The sequence below is a fragment of the Catharus ustulatus genome, chromosome 20 (genome assembly GCF_009819885.2).
Source record: "Catharus ustulatus isolate bCatUst1 chromosome 20, bCatUst1.pri.v2, whole genome shotgun sequence".
Taxonomy (NCBI): domain Eukaryota; kingdom Metazoa; phylum Chordata; class Aves; order Passeriformes; family Turdidae; genus Catharus; species Catharus ustulatus.
Window position 1 is genome coordinate 6,331,774 of NC_046240.1, and position 13,289 is coordinate 6,345,062.

The following is a 13,289-nucleotide window of genomic DNA, read 5'->3' on the forward strand; positions in this document are numbered from 1 at the left end:
ACACTCAGAAAAGCTTTGTATTGCAGCCAACAAACACTGTTACAGGGTATTGAAAGCTCCTTCCATTGCCATTAATTGAGTGAAGAGAAAACAGATTATGACCCTGCTGTCATAGCACATCAAAATAATTAGTTCAGCTATAAACAGCTCAGCTTACTCAATTTTTTTCTGTTCCTCTTTCTTAAGGTCAAGGCTGCAGCCAAAAGGAGCAGCAGCACATCCCAGAGGAGCATCCCTCTCTTCTGCTTGGATTCATGCAAAACAGAAGACAAGGAGTGCATCTGTAATCAATGGTCCCAAGGCTGCATAATTACATCATAATTAGAGAAATAATTAGTCCCATTTAGGTAGGAAGAGGGGGGAAGGAGTGTTAGCAAGCCCACATATATACAAATTTACCTCAGCCTAATTAATGAGTATTTTCAAACCAATTTTAGCTAAACTGCCTTTGTTTTTGTTGGATGATGCTTCTGTATCGAGTTGGTTTTATCTTCAGTGTACAACAAATCAAATCTACACGAGATGAAAATCTTTTGTAGTTGCACTAATTAGAAGAGATCTCTGAATTTCTGTAAGAATGCACAAACAGAGCTGTTTGTGTGAGGTTATTGTTATCCCCAGGGAATATTCCCCTGATGCTTGAGGATGCACTTAGGTATTTAACTCCTTTTGGGTGATGTGTATTTTGTGCAAGTCAGCCTCAGTTCCAGACCATGGTGTGTTTAGATCCATCTCTAGCCACTGCATGAGACTTAAAACATTCCTTTTCCTCCTTCCTAACTCCCCAACTCTTTGCAGCACCATCAATCACAGAACCATCTTTCCTGGTGCTCACTCAGGGCTGTGCAAGTGGAGACTGGAGTCTCTCTCCACTGTTCAAAGCAAAAGATTTTCTGCAACTGTTGAGTTTTCACAGGAGCCAGTAAGAGTTAAACATCCAGCTTGAAAAATATATTTGCACTCAGGCAGGTCTGGCAGGTCTTCAAGTGGATCCTGACCTACCCACAGATATTTTTTCCTGCCTAGTCTCACATGCAACCATATTTTCCAGGTACACTTATCTACCTGTCACACTCAATGATGTATGACCCTGAAGAAAGCAAAGCAGGTGATTACCTTCCCCAGTCAAGTGCAGTGGAAAGGTCAGATTTAATATGAAGCTGAGGGGCGATGAAATGACACAGAAAATGTCCAAAAGCAGAGCACAGCCCTGCTGGGAGGGGAGGGGTCTGCTCATCCCTGTGGAACAACCAGCACAGGCACACCATTCATCTCAGCACAGGCTCTTTAGTGCTCTTGGATTTGGGGCTTGGCTCCACTACCATGGAATATACATTTTTGGGAAGATGTGAATTATTTCCTTCTGCATGGCCTTGTGATGGCAGCCCAGGCTCTGCACAGAGCCACCAACACTCAGCACCCAGCAGCTCCTTGAGTGTCCCCAAAGGAACTGGATTGTTCAGGCTTTTATAATGGAAAATTTATTTTTCCTCAGTCCCACCCTTCCAATGGCTGGGGAGCTGCTACGTGGTGTACACACAGCCCTGCAGTTATTTGTTTTAATCCTGGTGGTGTCTTTGAGCATTGCTGAACTCCTGCAAAATCAGCATCTAAATGGAAATAAATGCACAACGCTGCAGCTCCAGAGGAATCCAGTGTAGCCCCTTCCCATGTCCTAAATGCAGCTGGGTGTTTCACAACTTCTGTATCTAAATTAGGTTTTTCCATGCACATTTTTTTTCCTTTTAGTCCTGCCTAAAACCCAGAGCAAATTCCAAGGAGAAATTCTCCTTGGACCACTCACCGGGCTGGAGCCCCACATCCCAAGCCCTTGGATGAAGATCAGCTGCAGAAAACAGAAGTTCCACAGTTCCACAGTTTCACAGCTCCTGCTTTTGCTCTCCCACGTAATTTTGAGTTCAGGATTCCAAGTGCCCTTCTGCACTCAGATCCTTTTTGGATCCATGAATGCCTTGAAGGTTGTGGGTAAGACCTCAAACCTGGAAGTGGTTACTCTCAAAGCTGAGAAAGGAGAACTCCTGAAGGTCTCCTTGATAAGTTGATAAGAAATAATGGAGAATTGTTTCATTCAAACATAAAGAACAATTCAGCCATAGCATGACTTGTGATAGAGACATTGTGAAAGTTATCAGATGAAAGTCTGCATGCTAAATCTTTTTAATATTGAGGAGAAATGTAACAATTTGCTGTCCATGATGAAGCCTGGGTTTCCTGGAAGGGTGCCCTGCCTTGCTGCTTCGTGCTCCCCATGCCTGCCTCTGCCTTTCCAATGGGTGCCATGAATCACAGTCTAATAGCAACGTTTTAAAGAGCTACTTCTTCCCTAGGAAGTCAGATCAATCCCACTTAAAAGTGAACTCTGTGAATGTACCAAATATTTGAGGGTAAATCTCAAACCCAGGAGTGATCTGCTCCCTTTCTGTGCAGAGCCTGAGTGTGATGCAGATACCAGCACTCCCAGCATCTCCTGCAGGTCCCTGGGGTGAGCTCATGAGGGGAATTAAGAAAAATTATATATGGGATCAAAAATAGATTCAGAAAATCCCACCTACAGCTAATTCTGGCCAGCTAAAAAATCAGTGTATCATCTAAACTAGTCACCTAGACCTTTCCTGTTGGAAGTTTGCTTTCCTCACAGGGCCCCCTGGGCCACCCCTCCATCTGAAATGAAGAGCTGGTTTCAAACCTCTTTAAGACCCATAAGAAGAGCCTGTGCCCTGCAGCAAGTTTGGCAGTCAGCACTTTAAAAAATAAACTCAGCTCCAGAATGATGATTTGCATAGTGCACGGTGACTAAAATTAGCCTGCCTCGACTCCATGGCAGGAGGAAGTCTGAGTTGCCTCTGCAGTTTCAGGTTTCTTGGCTTTCAGAGAAATTCGTGGCATCCGAGGAACACAGACGTGTCTTCTGTGCAGCCCTGCTGCCCTTGGCACTGCTCTCCCTGCACCAGGGCTGTCCTACAGCACCAGCAAAAGCCTCACACGGGAAAAGTCCTTCCTCACATGGCAAACCAGAATGTGCTGAAACCTGCAGAAGCCTTTTTTTCAGTGTGAAAATGTTTGGGAGATGAATTAGTAAGGAGAGAACGCACTGCAGGTCGCAGATGCTGTCCTGGGTTTAGGGAGGGTGAAACCTCCTTGAGGGTTCATCAGCAGTGGGGCAGAGGTTTCCCAGGGCAGAGGGGAGCTGCAAGGTGCTCTGCACCATGCAGAGCTGGGTCAGGACTGTAGTTCAGCCTTCATCAGCTGCTGGATGAAGGGGAGATTCCCCAACTGGATTCTCAGCCACTGCCCCACAATTTTATTGCATAAGAGCTTGTGTTCCTCTGTCATAATTTAATATTGTGATTTGGCTTGCCAGAGAGCTCACACCCTCCCTCAGTCTCGTTTTATTCTGCAGATGAGCAGATGTCCATGGGAGGTCATGCCAGTCTACCATGGATATCCCTGTTGAACTTAAATTATTCAGAAAGTCAGCCATCAGCTAAGTGCTAAGCTGTTGTGGCTTTGGGGGTTGGTTTTTTGGTTCTTTTTTTCAGCTTGAGATGTGGCTATAGTTTCTCTCCCCAAGATGCATAAATAATTCATGCAGTTATGAAGTGGGATCACTCAGGACCTGTGTGAGGAGTGCTGCTGGCTCAGATCCCCCTGTCCCCTGCTGAACAAACCCAGATCAGCTCCTTCCCTCACTCCCTCCACCTGGGGTCAGGCCACATTTCACAGAGTTTTGGTTCCTCTGTCCCTGCAAGACTCCAGATACCTTTGAATCCAAGACCACAGCTACCAGAGGCTTGTAGATTAATATTTGTAGTAAATTTGTACAAAATAAACTTGCTGTACCAACAATCCAGTGAAGCATTTGTTTTTATATTTTATATGAAAGCAAGCCAGCAACTAATTTTATCTTCTGCTGTGTTGTAGAATTCAAAGGTAATGATTCACTCTTCAAAATACACTTAAAATTATCTAGTAAGTACTCTGACCACAGCATATATCTTATGGAGGAAGCCCAGAGTAAAAGCTCAGTGATGTGCAGAGTCCTGGCTGGCTGCAGTGAGGAGGAGAGCAGCCCCATGACATGAAATCCTATGATGCACTGAACTCCTGACCTATGGGAGAAATCTGATCTTCACCACCCACCTTCTTCTTCATTTCAGCTCTGTTCAGGAAAACAAAAGTCTTCATTCAGCATTCAATTTTCTCCACCCTTCACCACTGGAATTTTTATGTGAGCTGAATTAAGTGTCAGACTGTGAAGGTGAATGTCCTCAGTGGCTCAGTGATACCCATGGTGTCTTTCTGTTCCTTTAGCCATTGTCATTAAGCCTCATTCTGTTCTGATGAACAGGAAAGTGAGGTGCTCCTGTGTCCAGCCTCACTGTGGTTTAAGCAGAATAAAATACTGACTGCAGTACTACTGGATTACTTTTTGTCTGAACTGAAGGTGATCACTGGGTTTTGCCTACTTTAACCGCATTCTCTGCTCTGAAGATACCAAATATTAAGTCCTTATTCAGGATTCCCAACATCCCAGCAAAGCTGAGCCAGCCACAGGCTGCCCAGAGTTTAATGACCACGCAGAGGTGGCGAGTTGGGGTGGGAGCACCCAACAATCTGCAGTGTGTCACCACCATGGGGCTGACACATCTGCGTTGTGCTGTGCAGATAATTAGGCTTTAAAAGCCATGGCACCGTGGCTGGAGGGAGGCCAGCTCAGCAGCCAGGCTTATCTGAGCTCCTGCTCACCTTCAGGCACGTTGCTCTTTGCTCATGCACAGCTGAGCTCCCAGGACCTGGTGTGCCTAAGAGGACCAGGGCTCTGCCCACCCCTGCTCTGATAAGCTAAAAATAGATTGAAGGGCTAAGTCAACCACACTTGAGCATGTGATAAAATTCTTTCCTAAACTGGGGCCTAAGTCAGTGTGCTCTTAGGGTGGAACTCAAATAGCTGCTCTTGGAGGAGAAAGAGCAGGCACACAAATGGAGCCAAAGGTTCTCCTGGGATGATGGGCTGGGTGAGCAGAGCCCCAGCACACGGGGAAAATGCAGCAGGAGGAAGGGCTGTGTGACTGGCTCTGTGGCTGTGGCTTGGGAGGAGGAATTTCCTCGTGGGAATGTTGCCAGGAGGGTGGGGAGATTGCCTGCTTTTCCAGGCTAATGAAGAAGGGGTGAGAACAAAGATCCTGAGCTGTGGGCAGTGTCACTGAGATGGAGCAGGGGTGGTGATTTGGGTTGTGGGCTCCAAACCAGCACGTTGGCTTCAGACCTTGAAAACTCTGAAAGGGTGAAGTTATAGTGCTCTTCATCCCACACAAATACCTGTGGTAACCATTCAGGAGGTCTGGGGCAATGGCTTGTGTAGTCAAGAATAAAAATAACCCAGGTCTAAGATACCAGCCCCAGATTTCATCCAAACTTCTGGAGACCAAGTGTTAGCTGAGTCCCTGGAGCTCCTCAATACACCAAGCTTCTACTGCTGGACTGGACTGCCTGTTCTCTCTGTTTGTGCTTCCTTTGGGGCTTTGGGGCCACCTCACAGTTCCTTGTTCTAAAACATACTGAAACTTCTTCATCATGAAATACAGAGAGCTTCTGTCCCTCTGAAAGAAATTGTGGGAAAGGCATGGAAGGACTAGAAATAAATGGTTCAGGCTTTTGTCCCTTTTAGAAAATAAGTACAGTAAATTCACGAATACAAGCCGCACGGAATATAAGCCGCACTGCTGGTGTGTTGGCAACATTGTTGCCTTTGTTAATAGATAAGCCGCACCCGGAATATTAGCCGCACTTTAGTTCGCAGCGAACTTTCACAAAGTCGTCATTTAGTAACACAATCGCGGGATCGCCGGGGCTTACTGGCTTACTGCCGACCTCGGAAACATTGTTTCCAAGTGAAAAAAGACACACCCTTTATTTACAAGCCGAAAAAGACAGGAACAATAGTGTGGTCATTTTGCGAGCATTCCCAATGGATCCGCGTTGCCTTTAAACAGCTGCTCAGCCGCGCGGGCAGGCAGCTGAGCTCCGAGCGGAGCCACATCTCCGTGCTGGCACAGGAGCGGCCGTTGTAGCCCTCGCAGCCCGTGGGGGGAAGCGGCCGTTTTAGCCCTCGCAGCCCGCGGGGGGAGCGGCCGTTTTAGCCCTCGCAGCCGGGCGGGGGGAGCGGCCGTTTTAGCCCTCGCAGCCGGGCGGGGGGAGCGGCCGTTTTAGCCCTCGCAGCCCGCGGGGGGAGCGGCCGTTTTAGCCCTCGCAGCCGGGCGGGGGGAGCGGCCGTTGTACCCCTCTCCCTGAGGGGAGAGAGGCTCCCCCAGCCCTCTCCCTGCGAGCCCAGCCAGCCCCGTAGCCGCACAAGACTGAAAACACTTTAAAAAGTACAGAGAAATATCACACACTTTTATCGAACTGCCGAGGTAACTCACCCCGATAACAACCCCCGCCCCTCAGTAACGCCGCCATCCACAGGCAGGCAATAAGCTGTTCTCTGATTGGTTCATCGTCGGAACAACGGGAAACCATGGATTTCAGACTGTTTTGGCTCGGGACTGGACCAGCATGATACTAGGTAACGGCAGATATCACATTTTTGTCCATAGATTAGCCGCACCGGAATATTGGCCGCATTTCCGGGTTTCCACCAAAATTTTAGTCTTCTTCCTGCGGCTTGTATTCGTGAAATTACTGTAAATTGTCATCTGGGTGGAAGGGGCCATAACTTCCCAGGGAAACACCTCAATACATCAGGAATGATACTCATAAATTGTTAGAGCTGCGTGTGCAAGAACCCAGCTTCTCCACTCACAAAGACACTTCAGCTACAGCCAAAAAATCCGTGAAAGACAGAACCAACCAACCTCCCAAAAACGCATTCCCCCTAAGGGGGGTTTTGGGCACTGTGCTGGCTGACAAGAGGCTCAGAGCTGTGCAGAAAAGCTGTTTCTGGAGCTATCCTACTACACAGAGGGAAAGAGGATTTCATGCCTGGAGGATCTCCTTGATTACATCTCCATTTCGTAGGCACCATCTACAACTGGTTAGAGACTAAAAATGGCAATTTTTTCTACTCAGAAGAGACAGCAGCCTCTTTTCTCTTCTTAAACCAGAAAAAAAAAATGTTTTGAAATGACTATTCTAGATAAATAGCTCTTAGAAGTAAGTGTAGTGCTCATGATGAATCTCATGTAGGGATTTGCAGTTACTTTTCATGCCACAGATCACAAATTAATTAAGAAAATCTTGTCTCTTGGAAACTCTTCTATTCGCAGTCGCATCAAGTCGCTGTAGCAGTAACTTGCATGGAAAAATAACATTAGGGATATTTTTATTTTTAGCTGTCTTAATGAAATATAGCAGATGGAAATAAAGAGGAGAAGCCCGTCCTATGTGACTAGCCATCTGTCTGGGGATCAGCAACAAGTGTTTCATGGATCACAGCTAGAAAATTAGTGGGTAATTAACGTCAGTCTTTAAGCTCCCCTACAATTCTTCACACTCATTATTCTGCTCTGTAGAGTGGCTTTCAAATGCCACCCAGAGCTGCTGGAGACATGCTCATAGCACCACCCCTGGCTTTAGAGCACTAAACCTTGGGCTGAGCACCAGCAGCTCCCTCCCATCCCTCCCTCCCTCCCTCTCACACTGAGCTGACAGTGATCACACAAAATCCAAATACCAAGATCCCAGGACTATTCCAGTCAATCTAAATTTGCCTTTTGGATGTTCCTATCCCACCCTCAGTTCTCCAGCACCCCAAGCACTGGGATTTGCACTGGGCATGCCATGGAAACCAAGCTGAACAAGGGGTAAAGAGCTATTATCCAAAACTCGTTTTTTGTGTTGGGTTATTTCTGGCATGTGACTTTTCCAAGCCCGTTGAGTAGCTGGTCTGGAATCTCACTCTCCAAACCCACTCAAATGACTGCTCTGCTGGAGGGAGCCTGCCTTGTTTAATGACATCCTAAACAGACACACAATCCTGAGCACTGCTAAAGGTCAGGCAGCCTGAGCTTTTGGAGATGAGATACTTGCTCAGTGTTGTCATCCTTATACCCTCGTGGTGCCCACACATGCTGCATCGCATCTCCGGGTTGTTCTCCCCTTCCTTTCTTGGAAAATCAATGCCTTCTCACTAGAAAGGTTTTGTGTTTCACCATTAGAGAGTAATGCTTATTCTTCTTTGGTAACAGGATATTGTTATCAGGCTGCTTTAACTTTGTTTATTACCTCCATTCCTCCAGCTGCTACAATTCACTTGATACTGGTTTGGTTATTTTTATGCTTTGATTTAAGAACAGTGTGCTCCAAGGCTGCACTTAAAGAAATGCCCAAGGAGTGGAGCCAAGGGAGTTGTCAAGTTATTTACTGGACTGAGCAGAGCCCAAGACGATGCCTTAGGAAATAACCTCTCTCCCTGGAAATCCACAGATAACTGTTAAACTCCACTATATGGCATAAACATAATTAATCTTCACAAAACCCTGGGCACACAACATCTGAACGTGACATACCAGGTGGAAATCATTATTCTGAACGTGACATAGCAGGTGGAAATCATGTCATTCTCTATAGAGGGAAAGTGGCCCCACTGACAGAGCTTAAACCTAGGGAATCCTCTTTGCAGACCTACTTGAGCTCTGTCTGTGTCTGTTGCTTTTATGTCCCTTTTTCCCCCCCTTCTGAATGAGTAAGCAATCATAGTTTGCTGGTGAATGCCAAATATTTGCAAACATGTCCCAGTCTGCCCTTTCCAAGCTTGAAGGTAGATTTGTAAGTCATGGAAACGTTCCCTCCACTCTGATGGATGCCTTCACCATCTCCCCGCTCTTCCTTCCAGCCCATCTCAGGACAGACTGAGGAATCAGGGCTGGGATTGGGATGTCAGTAGAGGGACGCCATCAATCAGCCCCTCCCTTCCCATTTTCCTCTGAAAAAGGAGAAACCTTACCTGCAAGGAAATCGTTGATTTGCATCCCAGCTGATCCCACCCAGGCTCACCTGCTGAGGTGTGGGTGAGCAGAGCAGATGGGAGTTTGAGTGTGTGCTGCCTTTCCAGTGAGCCATCCCCCAGAGCTGTGTCCCTTGTGGCATTTGGGGCTCACACACCTGTGCTCCTGGCTGGTGGGACACGTGGGGGGTGCTTTGCTTTGATAGGGCTGATCTGCCTAAAAAATGGGAATTGCAGATCTTCCCCTTCATACAGACACCGTGAGGATAATCCAATTAACACACAAGGGTTTGCTACAGACCTGCAAAGGCAGAGCTTGTGAGACGTAAAATGCCATTTACTTTTTAATGAAAAAAGGATAAAGAGATGATCTTAAAGACAAACACAGATGCAGTGTCATGTGCCTTCTGCGCATCCTTTGCTGTGGCCTAGTTTCTGTTTCAGTTGTCTGTGCACATCTGGAAGGGAGACAGAGCTGCTTCTGCTTTTTACTGCCTGGAAGCTGAAAGCCTCAAGAGTGAGTGTGCAAAAGTGCTGCTCCCCAGAGAAGGGTGATCCCCACTCTTACTCCTTTGCTCCACTCTGAGAAGTGTACAGCCAGAAGATTGACTTCCCTGGTATTTTATACCGCAATTGAGGGAGTAAAGACAGCAGGGTGGTTCCAGATGTCTCCCCCATTTCTTCTTCTAAAGTTTTGAGCAGCCAGAAGGTTGCCCACAGACCAAGATGAAGGGAATTTCTTCCTAAATTTACCTAAGCCAAATTCCCCAGAAGTTATTTGGGAAAGCTCTTGACTCTTTGCTGTGGTTTCTGTTTTAACCCCAGGAACAAGGCTGAGCCTTTTGCAAGGCAGGCAAGAGGGCTCCAACAAGGATGCCAAGCTCAGACCTGGCCACAAACCCTGTCCATGTGGTGGAGTGGCCACACCAGGGCAAAAGGCTGAATCCACTGCTTTGAGGCTGTCTGGGGGTGTGGGCAGGCACACACTTGGGGCCCTGTGGTGGCACACCCTCAATTTTCCTCATGCACAACAACCTCCCCCCTATCCAGGAACTGGTAACCAAACCTGGTGTCTCCAGGGGCTGGATGACACACGACACAGCCATCCTCCCTCTGCACACTGCCATCCTGCACAGAGAAACCCAGGCCTTCTCAGCTTGTATTTAACCTGCAGCTCTATCTCCCTGTAGGGATAGGCCTGGGATTTTTCAAATGACACCACTGGGAATTTGTTGCTCAATTCCAATTGTGTTTCAGGGGATTTGGAAAATAAGTCACAGCCTTTTTTAAGGCTCTCACACAAAATGGCAATGAAGATGAATTTGCAGGGTGTCCACAGAGGCAGACTGCTGAGGTTCATTACAGCACCAGTTAAATGTTATTTATCTCGTTCATTGTCTCATTCTAGTTATTCATTTGCCCTGGAAACTCAAAGAGTTGAACACATGGCATGGCTGGACAAGGTTCTTCTTTGAGCTGTCATTCTCTGTTTAGGAATAATACCTAGAAACATCTTTTCCTGCAGAGTCATAAGCCTCCAGCCAGGGCAAACAACTGCTTATTACTGGAGCTCAGATCCAAAGTTTGCCACTATTCATGGGGAGCTGGAGCCAAGGTTTTGGTTTGGCTGATGGTAAGGAAAGGCAAGCAAAGCTGAGTAAATGCAGATCTGAATTCCCAGTGTCCATAGCCAGGGACTGGGCTGCTTTCAGCTCATCTTCACATGGCCTGAGCTGCAAAATCAGTTCTGGAGCACCAGAAGGGTTTGAGTGAAAATACATTGCTGTTACTCACACGAAATAAATACATGAAGTAAGACCAGCTGCACCTGAGTCGTGACATTTGAGCTGCTGAGTTGCACCCTTGGGCTCTGCACCCTGGTTTGGCGAGGGGCTGCTCCCAGGGGAGGCTCCTGCAGCACCCAGAGCTCCCTGGAAAGCTGCAAGCGTGTCCAGGTGTGACACAGCCCAGGGCTCACTCCCTGCTCCGGGTGACGAGCAGCGCAGCTGTGGGGGATCTGGGGATGGATGGATGATGGATGGATGGATGGATGGATGGATGGATGATGGATGGATGATGGATGGATGATGGATGGATGGATGGATGGATGGATGATGGATGGATGGGTGGATGGATGGATGATGGATGGATGGATGGATGGATGGATGATGGATGGATGGATGATGGATGGATGATGGATGGATGGATGATGGATGGATGGATGATGGATGGATGATGGATGGATGATGGATGGATGGATGGATGGATGGATGATGGATGGATGGGTGGATGGATGGATGATGGATGGATGGATGGATGGATGGATGATGGATGGATGGGTAGATGGATGGATGATGGATGGATGGATGGATGGATGGATGATGGATGGATGGATGATGGATGGATGATGGATGGATGGATGATGGATGGATGGATGATGGATGGATGATGGATGGATGATGGATGGATGGATGATGGATGGATGGATGATGGATGGATGGATGATGGATGGATGGATGGATGGATGGATGATGGATGGATGGATGATGGATGGATGGATGGATGATGGATGGATGGATGATGGATGGATGATGGATGGATGGATGATGGATGGATGATGGATGGATGATGGATGGATGGATGGATGATGGATGGATGGATGATGGATGGATGGATGGATGGATGGATGGATGATGGATGGATGGATGATGGATGGATGGATGGATGGATGGATGGGTGATGGATGATGGATGGATGGATGGATGGATGATGGATGGGTGCAGACAGCTCAGATCATGCCAAGGCAGTGACAAGCTCTGGCAGGATCGCTGTGCAGGCTGCCAAGGGCAGGGACAGGCGCTCGGGTGCAGGAACTCACCCGGTGTCTCCGCAGGATGCTCCAGCACAGCTGATCCCCCTTCCCAAACCAAACCCTGCCCTGACCCCTCATCCCCCTGCTCAGCACAAACACACACTGCCCTTGCAGCTGAAGGAAAAGGGCAGCCAGGTCTTGTGTCTCTGTTGGTCCCATCCCGACCGTTCCGTGCTGGGAGTTCAAGACCCCAGGATTTTTTGAAGCCTGCTGAAGTGCAAGTGTTTCCCTGCCTTTAGCTTTTAGTGATAATGTTTGAGGACTGTTTTCATTGCAGTAATGGTAAGAAACTACCAAAAAAACCCCAAAAGCCAACCCTCAGATTTTTACTCACAAATGGAAGGAGGCAGATACAGAAAAGTGACTGCAAGCCCTTGCCCAAGATAAAATCACAGAGCAGAAAACTCCATCCTACTCTTCAGCACTGAAGGTCTCTTCTGCAGTACAGCAAACCTCCTGAGCTGGGCGTTTTCCAAATGAAAACACGTTTCAGAGCCATGGTTTTGGATGCCATTCCAGTGGGCACATGCATGAATGCTCCCCTGCACCTCCCTGGGTACCCCTCAGATAAATACCTGGCAGCTGCTGGAGCTGACAGCACTGGGATCCTTGTGGAACACATCCTTCATGACCCCCTTGAAAATGAAAATACAAGCAAGCCACTTCCTGCTGGGGTTGTTTTTACCTGCCCTTACCAAAACATCACCTTCAGTTCCCAAAATTGCTGCCTGTTCCTTAGGATCAGGATGATCACTGGGGTTACTGGGCTGGAGGATCAGGAAGTTCAGGCTCTTACTCCTCTACCTCAGTATTTGGGAATTTTACTCCATGGTCTATTTTAGCCCCACATTAAATAAAAGATGTGGTGCATGAAAAAGGGAATAAAACCAATATCCTTATCCAAATACCCTGTGCCTGTTGAGGCACCAGGTGTGCCATGAGCTCTGCTGGCTGTTTGGGGTTTGGCTGCTGTTTTTCTGGAGTTGGGGGGTGCAGTGGGTGCCCCTGGTCACCCACCCCATCCTGGGTGACAGAACATCCTGCTGCCTGTCAGAACATGTGCATTTTGATCTTACTCATGGCTCAGAAATAGCCAGCCTGCTTAATTTTCACATCCACTTCAGCAGGGTGGGGTTAGGTAGGCATGGCTTCTGTCTCAAAGGGCTGGAGACCAGCCCAAGTCTGAAAGGTTTTAGGGGAAAAAGGTGCTATGGGGAGAGAGGAGGGGGGAATAATCCAGGAGAAACTTGCTGCTGCTTCCAGCCACTGCTCAGGCATGACCCATCATGAACACAACCCTTTCCTCCTAATTTTTTCCAGCCCATGAGCCCAATTGAAGCTGTTTCCAGCCTAGAGGAGACACATGGAGCCAATGCTCTCTGCACTGAGCTCCAGATCATCTCACCCACCTGTCTGAGCCTGGTTTTCTTACAGAAATCACACATTCAGGGGCAC